Source organism: Symphodus melops (genome assembly GCF_947650265.1).
Source record: "Symphodus melops genome assembly, chromosome: 16".
Taxonomy (NCBI): domain Eukaryota; kingdom Metazoa; phylum Chordata; class Actinopteri; order Labriformes; family Labridae; genus Symphodus; species Symphodus melops.
In genome coordinates this window covers 6,433,311-6,445,571 of record NC_136706.1, presented here as the reverse complement: position 1 = coordinate 6,445,571, position 12,261 = coordinate 6,433,311, and positions in this window count along the sequence as shown.

Below are 12,261 nucleotides of genomic sequence, written 5' to 3'. Positions count from 1 at the left end.
CTTTAAATCTGGGGTTATACTCTTAATTTAATTTTATTAATAATGGAATGAGCTGCGTATTTAAAAGTCTACACGTCTACTTTCTTCTATTGGGACCTATTAGACCACATTCATCATCTCTGTCCATCCAAAACATCAAAACAACTGATTAATTATGATGAATTTCCATTAGTTATGTGAATAAAGTCTCAGTTCAGATCCCACAAGCTAAAACATTTAGATGGTTCTTGATGTATTGGCATCATCAATGCAGCATATTTAAAATGAAATAGTAACAACAACATGCTTTGAGCTGCACAACACGTTCTTGTACTTGTTAAAAGTTATGGTTTGAAGAAGAAAACATTATTTTATCTGGCAGATGTTCAGTTGTTTTTGGTCCAGAATCTTCCCATTTTGGCCTCTGATATGCGTCCAACTTTTCTCACGTCTGCGTGAAATGTCATTGATTTAAATTTGATTTCTGTTTTCAGAACATAAAATCTAATTTTGTGAAATAACGACACAGTGTTCCTTTTACAGTCACATCACATTATAACTTGTTCAGCAGAATCTCTAAAATGCATGACAGTCTGTGCTCTTTTGGATGAAGCCTTTCCACAAGCATAGCATGCCTTGACATTACCAGAGATATTGCAACATCACGTATTGCACAGACATACAGTGTGCATGTCTGTGTCAGATATCTATTATTCCTTTTCTCTTTTTCTTGGGGCGACTGAAACTGTCAGGGAGTAACTGCAGAGTTTCAGCACCCGAGGGCAAAGATTATTTTATTATGAAGCCCACGCACATGCTGGTCCTTCTGTTGGTGTGACTGCCAAATGGAGTGACGCCAAAAGGGGCTCGGTCTCTGGAGGTGCATGAAGTGTGGGAAACACCGGTAGAACAGAGGGGGAAAGTGAGGGAGTGTAAGCAATCAGCTACAAATGGATTGCATAACAGAAACGTGTTGAGAGAAGGTGTTGAATGTATGAAATAAAAAAGGATGTGCACGGGCATGTAGCGTGATAGTACGAAAACACCTGACCCACCGTGAGAAAAGTCAGATCTGTCAGGCACACGCTCATCTCCAGTCATAGTAAGGCGTGGTTGGCTCTTTAAAATCAGAAAGTGCTGAATTGTCAGGAGTGCTGGCAAAGCGTGCTGTCTTTTATCTTTGCTGAAATCAGAAACTCTGTTTTTGCTTGTGAGACTTTCTCCAACTTGAGGAACTTATTTGTCTTAAGGGGGAAACATTTCGGGCCATGAGAAAATGCTCTGAAATGGATTCACAAGGTTTGAGAGGGGATGACCCAAAGCTCAGAAAACAAACTCCATCAAAGCTTAATATAGAAACCAAACCCGAAGAGGTTGACACAAAGTGCAAGAAAACAGAGTGATTTCTTTGAGATTAAAATTCAAGTGTAGTATGAACCCGGGTCGCTCAGAGTCTGACCAGGCGCAGATTGTTGTTCCTTAAACTCGGACTCTCTTCCTTCCCTCTGTGGGTGCTGAATGGAGCAAGGTCATTGGTCATGATAAAAAAAGGAGCTCTGGTTGACAAGGACATGATGTCATCCAACTATCAGACCTCACAGTCTGACCAAAGCTGGAGGTCTTTTTCTTGGTTCCCACCCAAACAGCTGCAACTAAGTCTGTGGACAGGACTATGACACAGACATCATAGCTTGACAAAGCAGTCCTTGTACAGAGTTTTAGTGCCAGAAAATAGGATTTCCTGCTAGCAGTGTTGAACATATACAGTTTACTTACTCTTATGTTCACTGAGATGGCTAGGGGATTCTTTTTATGTCAATGCCACGTTATGGATTCATCCGCTCACCCTAACTTCTTACAGAAAATATAGGAGGCTGGCAAGACAATATCCTGATTAACTCAGGTTGAAAATTCAGCACTTTCTTACTCACATGCAGTTGACCAGGACATTTTCTCGAGTTTTGTGCATGTGTAAACAGGGCTCTGTTGACGACCCTTTGTGTAACTAATGCTGGATAGCACAAGCCCCCGCTTGCACATGTTATTGTTTTGAAAATATGTCTAAATAGTCTTTTAATGTCAATTCCTAAAAAACTCTCCAGATGTTTTCCATTATTCAATAATATCACTTAATGTCATATTTCATTTTTTATACACACTTAATCTTACAAGTCTCTTTTTCCCTTGGTCATGATGCTTTTGATGTCTTATGAGAAGCACTTTGAATTGCCTTGCCACAAAATGCTTTATAAATATACTTCCCTTGCTGTGTTAATTATGCATGGATAATTTGTGTTTACTTTTTTATTTTGCAAATATTTTAGAGATAAAACAATGAACTTACTACATAAAAATAAGGCCTTCTCTGCAGGTGAGTGAAGAAATGCTTTGTGCTAAATCTGAGTACTTCACGTCTTTGTCTGCCAATCTGATGACCCATTATTTACTGAAGGGCTCGGACTGAATTGGCTGTTGTTTGTTGGAAAACAACGCCTCTGTTGATTATTTGAAGATAAGTGATTGGAAAGACCATCACTTTATCAAGAGCAGCATTGACCCCCCTTTTGATGTGGAGCCTGCGTTTGTTTTGTCTCCTGAGTAAACGGCTGTGGATCAGAGAACAGAGGCGCTCAGGTGTCCCAATTATCACTTCCTCTGATGGCCGTCACATTCATTTTAGACAAGCCTCACACAAGCATTAACTTCATGCTGATGTTAAACATGTCCAGACACAAATTGATGAGAAAGGAGTTTCACAGATCAAGCACTTAAAAACATCTAATCCCCATAGACAGGACATAAGGTCAGAGTTATTATGCTTTGTTTCAGGCAAGTATGAGCCGTCTTAAGCAAATAAAGGCTGTATTATGCTACTAGCCAGTTTTTAGCCAGTGGAGACATTATTAACGAACTAGCAGATTTGTTAAGCTACTATGTAGCTTTGTAGAGGCAGCTGTAATATGCTCGTAGCTGTAAGCTAGTGTCTGCATTAAGCTAGTGGCCATGAGTCATGCTTCTTGGGGCCATCTTTTGAATGTAGCTGCTGTCTTATAACTAGTAGTAGTTTATGTATAGCCTGAAGCCTTAACAGAGATGAGGAACATGCTGCAGACATCCAGTAGGCCTATAGGACATTTATTTTTAACTCATTTCAATACTTACAGTCTTAACCATTGAAATCAAACTAACAACGACTCAAGTGAGATCCTTTGAGGTAGTACCGGTATATCTGATATGGCTGGCTCCATCTTTAAAAGGCTTTAGTGCAGTAGTAGCAATTTTCTTTGGACCTGTGAACTTTCATATGAATTGAATGTAGGTCCCTTTAAATGTTTATACAATTTAAAGATTGAAAATTTTTCTGCTTACTTACCTGATATATTTGGTTTGTTTTTAGCGCTTATCTAAACAAAGATCGTAGACGTTCGAGGAGTCATTATTTTCTTGATTCCTTTATACTATCTGGAAATCTTACACTAGTTACATGAATGTTTTTGCATGTCAGTAGCCTATAGTTGCTAAGACAATGGGGCGTTGAAAGCTCCATGTTGTCTTACACACAACAGCCATGCATAATGACACACACATACACACAAGAAAACAACACTGTTGGTTCCTCCCCCATCTCTATAGCTTGGAGTGAGAATGGTGCAGGAAATGGGCTCTGATTCACAACCTTGTGACAAAAAGGACAACTGGAGGAACAGGATCACACGCACACAAGCACACACACACCAAAAACACACACACACACACACACACACACACCAAAACACAAATAAACTGTATGAGACAATCCCGAAAAAGATCATAAATTAGATTTACCGCCCCACTAACCAGACGTTCAAAGCCTTTAGCAGGGAACATTCCCTGTTATTGAACAAGAACATAAGCAGTGCAGCATTTGGTCTTTACAGACCCACTGATCCGATCCATAATAGCTGCACAAACAGGTCAGGGGCGCACAGTTGGAGGCTTGTGATTTGGTCTTCAGCAACATATTACCTACCATGTCTGTCTGTCTGTCCACCCAGACTTCCCGCCTCAAGATCTCTCTCTCTTCTACAACAAGGAAATAAAGTACTCATAATCCTGCAGAACTCACCACCCCCAGAATCAATCACAACAATGCTGATCCTGGAGTTTGCTTCATAATTTGTTTTGACTTGTGCAGTTTAGTGAAGAAAAATAGGGAGATGGGATAGAATGGAACAAGAGGTAGACGATTTAAATAAAAGTGAAAATTAAAATGAGGTCAAATATGACCTCCACATTGGTTTCCTGCTGACGTGCAGCTACTTCTTTGCAGAATGGGGAACTTTAAGAAACTTTATGAAGGTCTGTGTGTGTGTGTGTGTGTGTGTGTGTGTGTGTGTGTGTGTGCGTGCGTGTGTGTGCGTGTGTGTGTGTGTGTGTGTGTGTGTGTGTGTGTGTGTGTGTGTGTGTATGAAGACAAAGGGTGAGAATATTCACCATGAGAGGAGATATTTGTTCAGCCGGAGAATTTACTGATGAGATTAGGCGATGGAGCTCTGGTTAGGGGGTTAGGAATGTAAACAAGAGGCGAGAAGAGAGAAAGACTTAAGGAGAAGAACCCCCCCCCCCCACACACACCAACACCATCACTGTTATTCTTCCTGCTTGTGGCTCCCAAGACAAGCGGGGTTCAGAGACTGACCCTATTGCTTGCGTTAACTTTATTAAGTGTGTTTTTTGCAAACATTGGTTTATATGTTTTTACAAGATAGACATAAAAGCAGGAAATACTTAAAACTTGTGCAAACAAATAGCTAGACTTTATATTGGTCTTGACTTCAAAGTGATTTTAGTGCAGTTTAACACGTCTAGACCAAATGTTGGTTTTCTTCTAACACAAGAAAGGTGACAATAATAAATAGTACTATTAAATAGTAAATAGTGCAGTACCTTATCTCTCCCTCAGAAAACATTTAAATCACAAGACTAAATCTGGAATAGCGACAATATGTTTTTAGATAATAATTGTGACAGGCTGCAAACAAGAAAATAACAGAATTAAAAATATTGTCCTTTTTTGTGTGCAAAATGCAGAATATTGTCTTTGACCAGTTGGTGCAAATATATGGCAGTCTAAAAAAAGTTTATGGAACTGATTGAAATATTTAATAAAAAAATCAAAAAAGACCATCAGTTAAAAGATTGATTCTTTCTTTATTATTTTTAATGTCTCTAAACTCTGCAATGGGGTTGGTGTCTGATGAGGCAAGTTTACAGCTGTTCGTTCGACTGAACAGTGAACAGTGTTCAGTTGAGTTGCAAAATTTGACCTTACTTATCACAAAGACAACCTTAACAGCATCCTCAACGGTGCTTACAATGTACACACCATATTGTGTAGCATCACTAATTATCAAATTCCTATCAATTTATTCCTCTCCATGGCTCCACACAGGCTCTGGAGTCGTGCATGGAACTTGATAGCTCTTATTCTGAGATAGGAACATTTTGATGCAAAGCGTGCTGAATCAAATGCCAGGCTGTTTATTTTAGGGACCGCCTGATATGCTACATAACTTTGCGAAGGAGGAAAACATCCACCAGTGGTATCCCATTATGGGTCAACCCCAGGGGAGAGTGTGTGGGTTGCGATGTATGCGGGATGGTGACATACATCACCACTATGAATATGATTGAGAGAGTTATGGGTGCCACATGACTCTGTGGTTACAAGACAACCTCAAGAATCTGTCTTGATGATGACTGGAGTTCAGTGTGTGTGGGATAGAAAAGGGGGCAGAAGTAAGGAGACACAGATGCTGCTGAGATTTACATTCACCCCCAAGTTTCACGTTCATTACAAATCTGTCCTGGGCAAAGTGAATGTTTAGACGCTCCAAATTAACCCCGAGAGTGACAGAAGCAGCCTCAGCTGTCTGAGGTATCACTTTCCATCCAAATGGTATGGATGGTGGTCTGACAACTGTCACCCTGACCTTGCTTCTCTACAACACTCTCACCAACTTGTTCAACTCTCTGGGGTAAGGGGGAGATGATATTACTGACATTCACAATATCCCCTGTCTTTCCAGAAACAACCATCTGTCAATAAGATAAACTTGTGATGGAGAAGCTCAAAGATATACAGACATTAACATGTGAGGATCTAAGAATATGTCCTCAAGTAGGTTAGTGTTTGTGTGTGTCTCCAGAACATCACCTTAGATTCCATAGAAAGGAGACAACGCGTTGGCCCAAAACTGCTGACTGGTTTATTAGCTTAATAGCAATCTTATGTACAGAATTACATGTGATGTCCTTCTCTTCCTTCTCCACTCACTTTGTCATTTTCTTACAGTCAGCTTTTTCTTATAAAACATGAATGTCTATGGGTTTTTAAAAAGCACTCGTTGGGGGTGTTGGTGGAGCAGTGGTTATTGGATGGTGCGTGTTTCCCCATGAATGGAGGCTATAGTCTTCAGTGTGGGCAGCCCAGGTTTGAATCCAGTCTGTGCCTCCTTTTCCGCATGTCTCTTTCCCTGATTTCCATCTCTGTCCTATCTCTCCATTAAAGGCACAAAAAGCCTCAAAATACATCTGAGAAAAAAAGCACTAGTCATTTGTTATTATACAATATAAATAAAAAACACTGATAAAAGTGTTAGTTAGATAAATTGATATTATCATGGTTATAGAGTTGGCAGGTTTAATGTCAGAGTGTAGCAGCTGGTGCTCGGAGCTAAATGGTAACACCTCCAAATTTAGGATGCTAGCGTGCTAGCATTTGCTTATCAACACAGCAAAAGTCGAGGGGATCATTTATGTCATGAGGTCAATTTGTCAAGGAATGATAAATAACAGGGCCAAATTAAAAGAAAATTATGGAATAGTTCATAGACATGTCAATAACAAAAAAATGCTTTTGTCACCAGCCGAAAAAGTCATTCTCCGAATCCTCAGGGGATCAACAAAGTAAACAGGAAACACCCTCTGGGGCTAGCACGGCTAAAAGCAGGGGGCGCCATGTGCAGATCTTTTACTTTGGGTTTTTCCTTAACTTGCCATGGTGTTACAGTAGTCAGGCCAATCAATGAGAGAGGTGACATGGGAAATGTAGTGCCAAGAGCAGTTAATCCTATAAATAATAGACATGGTAGTAGCTGTCATGCTAAGATGAATGAAGACTGTAAACAAGTCAGATTTACACTGTACACACAGTAAGAAGATGCTTCTTGTTGACACTAAATTTAAATCTTCAAGCTTGAACTTCTTGGACTACAGTCTCTGAGCAACATCCGGGTGCAATCAATTAAAGCCAGAACCTTGTCTTCACATTAAACTGGTATATGATATCCGATCAAGGCTACTGGTTTCAACCAAGGCCATGCGAGGGGGCGAAAGGAGGGAGGGCAGGGTCCTCAGGGGGATGCTGGAGGGTGTGTGAAATTGTGGCCTGCGTGCCGTCGGCCAGCCGCCCGAAGACAGGCACATGGTGCCAACAGCTGCCATGGTGAAACGCTAACCCCTCTAAATGCTCTGTCCAGTAAACAACGCCGGGCTGAACACATGCCAATGGGGGAGTCTGGGTGAGGTAGGGGTGAACCCAGCTGACGCCGTGGAGAAAGGAGAATTGACCCCTGTGAAATGGCTTATTAAAGTGTGGTGGTCGCCATTCTGGGGGGCCAACACAAGACAAGACAGTGAGAGAAACTTAAAACCCTCTTTGGCAAAGTGAGCGCTATGCAGACCACAAGTCGCAGACAGGAAGCACCAGATTCAGGAGATACTTTCATTGGATGCATTTACATGGACAGAACACACCACATGCTGATGACAGACATTTTTATATCCCCAAATACTAACCATGCAGAATTTATTTCATCTCACAACTTGGTGATGGCTAGAGCAGGATTTAAACCCTGCTGAGTATCCATCTTCCCCACTTCAAAATAAAATTCATTCCTCTTTTCCCTTGGAAATTGATAAATGAAGTGCACTAAGCAAAGCCTCTTGCTATACTGTAAGAGCTTTTGCAGGCTAGCATGTACTCAGACAGGCAAGGGAGTGGCAGGAACAGATGTGACATTTACTCTCCCTATTCTCAGCCCCCATTCTCTCCCTCTGTTACTTGTAAAACAATCCATCTTTAACTTGAAAAAACATAGCTTACCCCCACAATCTCTTCTCACAACTCTCAGTTTAATCAGAATGGAAACCAAATTAGAACAAATTTTGCATCAGCCCTAATTGCATCCATCAAGCACTGATGGTAAAATGTGATATAGGGCTGTTACAGTGATCTAATAATTGCTTTCCAATCTGTCCTTTAATGTACCCCTCAGTGCCAAATTCTCACCACAAACTGACAAATACAAGCACAGATGGACCTTGACATACAGAATAAAAAAAGACAGTTTTTGTTGTCACCTTTGAGATGAAAAGTAAAAGCTACAATGTGAAAAAACATTTTGATTTTCACGTGTGTCTCATAGCAAGTTGGCTAAATTCCCAATAATCTTATGATAGATCACCTGAACAACAACGCCCTCACCTGGAAACCTTTTCAAGAGCTTGAAAGCAAGATATCTGATTGTCTCTTCGCGGGTCATTTGATTATTATGGCATTATGAATCATATAATTGTCAACCTTTATTGAAAAGAGAATCATTGATGCTTTGAGGGTTAAAATCACCATTAGTTGAGTTAAGACAAAATATGATTACATCAAAAGTTGTCCTGATGAAACATCACAGTGACAATCACAGAAATACTTGTTTTATGAAAGTTTGCATTTCCTCATTCAAGTGCAATATACTTAAAAGTTTCTGTGAGTGTTTTTTTACAAGAAGATTTATGATTCCTATAGTAATTTTTTTTATGCCTGCCATGGGCTAGATGTCTGATGACATGATCAAAAGCATGCTGCTGGTTTAAGCCATAATTCCAAGTCAAAGGTCCCATATGAGCAGCAAGTTTAATTTGGAATAATCAAAATACACTTAATGAGTGTCGTTTATCTAAATTTGGCATGATGACTAAGTAAATTCAATTGTATATACACAATCACAATTTTGATTAGAAAGTTAGACAATTTGATTGTAGATGTTTCAATTTTTCTTCTGGATGTCTATTGGTACAGGACACTATTTTACTCTCCAGAGTTACATTTTTGATATCGATTAAAACATTTCTCCTTGTTAAAATTGGATCTTTAATATGATCGAAGGTTTGTCTCTAAATGTCAGCTTTGTGATTGAATGGACAAACTCTCCAGGCTGTACCCTGCCTCTCACTCGATAACAGCTGGGCTCGGCCACCCTAAACCCTAAACACTCAAAGGGGGGTAGTTAACGAGAGGATGAACTACACATGTACTAAATATAATACAAATTGCAAATTTAATTTACCAAGATTATGAAGATGTAACAATTAGCTTTACTTGGGTTCGCTCAGGATTTAAAGTATTTATTAGTAAATGCTTAAAAATAATACACAGATATACAGATAGCATGCATGTTCATTTTATAATTTTGGGACATGTACAGGAGTTAAAAAAAATTTGCAATCTGAGGAGTGTTTATAGAGACTAAAGTGTTTAATATAATGCATGGGACTATATGGACCTAAGGTGGCGGTACATTTCTCATATAAACTATGGTTCACTATGAAAGGATATGAAGATTCTCTGATAGTAGGTGTTTTGGCCTCATGTTAATCTTTGCATCCTGTTGTGTCAAACCAGGCCCACACCTGTCAGTACAATCTTTTCTATCATGCTATTAACCACGACTTTATGCGTGTGAAAGAAAGAGATATCTGAAGACAAGGAATGTGGGATTTTACACCGAAATATTTGTTATCCTTTTGTGAAATGTGCAAAAAAAAAATACTCCAGTGTTCCTATCTCAGTCATCACACACCTGCCAAACTTGCCCACTGATTACCAGTATACACATGCCTCAGCAGGGATGAACTCTCTCTGGAGCTTTGTTCAGTGACCCTGGACCATTTCAAACCACAAGGCTCAGGTTGATATTTAGGGGCTTATCTCGAGTTTAGACAGTGGTTAACCAAACATGAACCACTCTGCTGGCTTTCCTTGTAAACGTAGCCTTAATGAGAGGGTAGATGAAGTCTCTGAGGACAAACACTGTGAGAGTCACGTTCACCGTTTACATTCAGGAAGTGATGTCAGACACTGATGTCTTCATTAGCTACATAACAGTGTTATAGGGTCTTTGTGCAAAATGGTTTTAAAAGGAGGCACAGTCATTTTCATATTATAAAACATGATTATGAGAATGGCCCCTTTAAGAATTTGCCAGCTTTAGATATATGGTTAAATATATATGGCTATTTAAACTGTCTCGATCTTTGGTCTGTTGCCTGGCGAAGACTGCATGTCAAATATGCACATTCGGTAAGTTTTGTGGTTTGAAAGTATGAGTGTTGTTAACTGTGGTGGGTGGGTCTGATATACTGTGTACATCCTCTACTCTACTGCATCATAAAGTTCAACTTCAGCCACAGCACAACATCCTGAGTTTTGTGGCTGCACTTCACCTCTGACCTCAATGAAAATGACTCTAAATCTGTTTAACATTATGTTTAAGTGTATTCAACCACTTATTTCATCGTAACTCATTGCTTTTTAAAGTGATGTATGAAAAAATTATGAAAACCAAGACACTCAGAACAGCAGAAAAAAATTAAATAAGTACAGGCAGAGGGCGCAGAAAGACTTCTGGAAATAAATCTTTCTTCACACATGTAGCATTGTTACAATTGATATGTATGTTTCATATTAATATATATTATTTATATCTCAAGAGAAGGTAACATCATCTTTGACATTGTAAAATGGAACAAAACAAAGAAAAAACTGTTGACTGATCTTTTACATTGGTAATAAATCATAACCTGCTGGTTCTACAATCAGAATCTCTGCACTACATTCTGACAAGTTGTTTCAGCAAGTTGTTTCAGCAGCTTCAACGCTTCACACACACACAGAGCTCAGAATTACTCAATATATCTCTCCTGCTTTGAGGACAAGCCAGGGGTTTTAGGTGTAGATGTGAAGGTCTGTTTCAACCTGCCCCACAGCCCGCAGTCTCCACATACAGTCTGGTGGGAGGGTAGGTTTCGGTTGACAAGTCTGAGCAGAAGGAGAGGCACAGGAGGTGTGTAAACAAGACGTACATGTGCGTGTATTGTAAGTGTTTCAATCATTCAGTAAAAGTGTGTGGTTTCTCCTATTTGACCACAATTTCTCACTCTGAAATTTTCTTTGTCCTTCAAAACAGGGAAGCCAATGATTAATGTATTTTAGAGCTGTTCATGTCATATGAGTTACCCATGCTGAGAGACTAATGGTTGCATGAGGTTTTTTTCAGAGTATGCAAATCTTTATATGGGTTGTGGTAAAAAGTCACTGCTGTTTCATTGTTTTTGTCAAAATAAGTTGTTTACAAAATGTTCCACTTAAGAAATGTGCAAGTCATTCTGACCTTTCTCATTTATAATCCTCAATGCAACTTTATGTTAACTGTGAACTTGCTTAAACATGTCACAATTATTCAAAAGTCCAGTGTTACTGATCCACAATGAATCCAACAGCTAAACACAGAGCATGGAAAAAAAAAACGTGTTTTATTATCTTGATTATCATGGCTTTAAGTGTAATTGTAGGTAAGCTGCGGATGGAATTACAGTGCCCCCTAGTGGTGGCAGAATATCATGTCTTTATTGCCTGCAACCTTTGAAAAGTTGTTTCTTATCTTGGCTCTCATCTTTGAGACAACAATTCATTACATAAGTAGCGTAATCTATTATTTTTTGTACATGTTTATGTATATTATATATACAAATTAAGATTGAATGATTGATAGAGATCAATGTTGACTTTTAAGAGTAAGATCATGTGATTTGTGGACTTCTCATATTTGTATGGATGTTGTTGTATCCTTTTATTTTACATTATTTATAAAAGTCTATGTTTATGCACATTATATTTACAGTTTTTGTGCATAAATATAGATAACTTTATATTTAAGAATATACTGCAATTCACTACCTTATCTTTTGAACTGGGATATGAGGAAGCTGTGTCAGTGATTTGAAGGTATGTCTTATTGAAATACATTTATTTAGGCACTTGTGTCGTTAGTACTTTACCGCTAATATTTTCCCTCTGTTATTTTTTTCTTTTTAACTTTTGAAGGCCGGCGAATATGTCAAAAGAGAGGTCTAGAATAAAACATGGCCACAACATATGATTGTCTTATTTTTACAGTCTATGGTCTT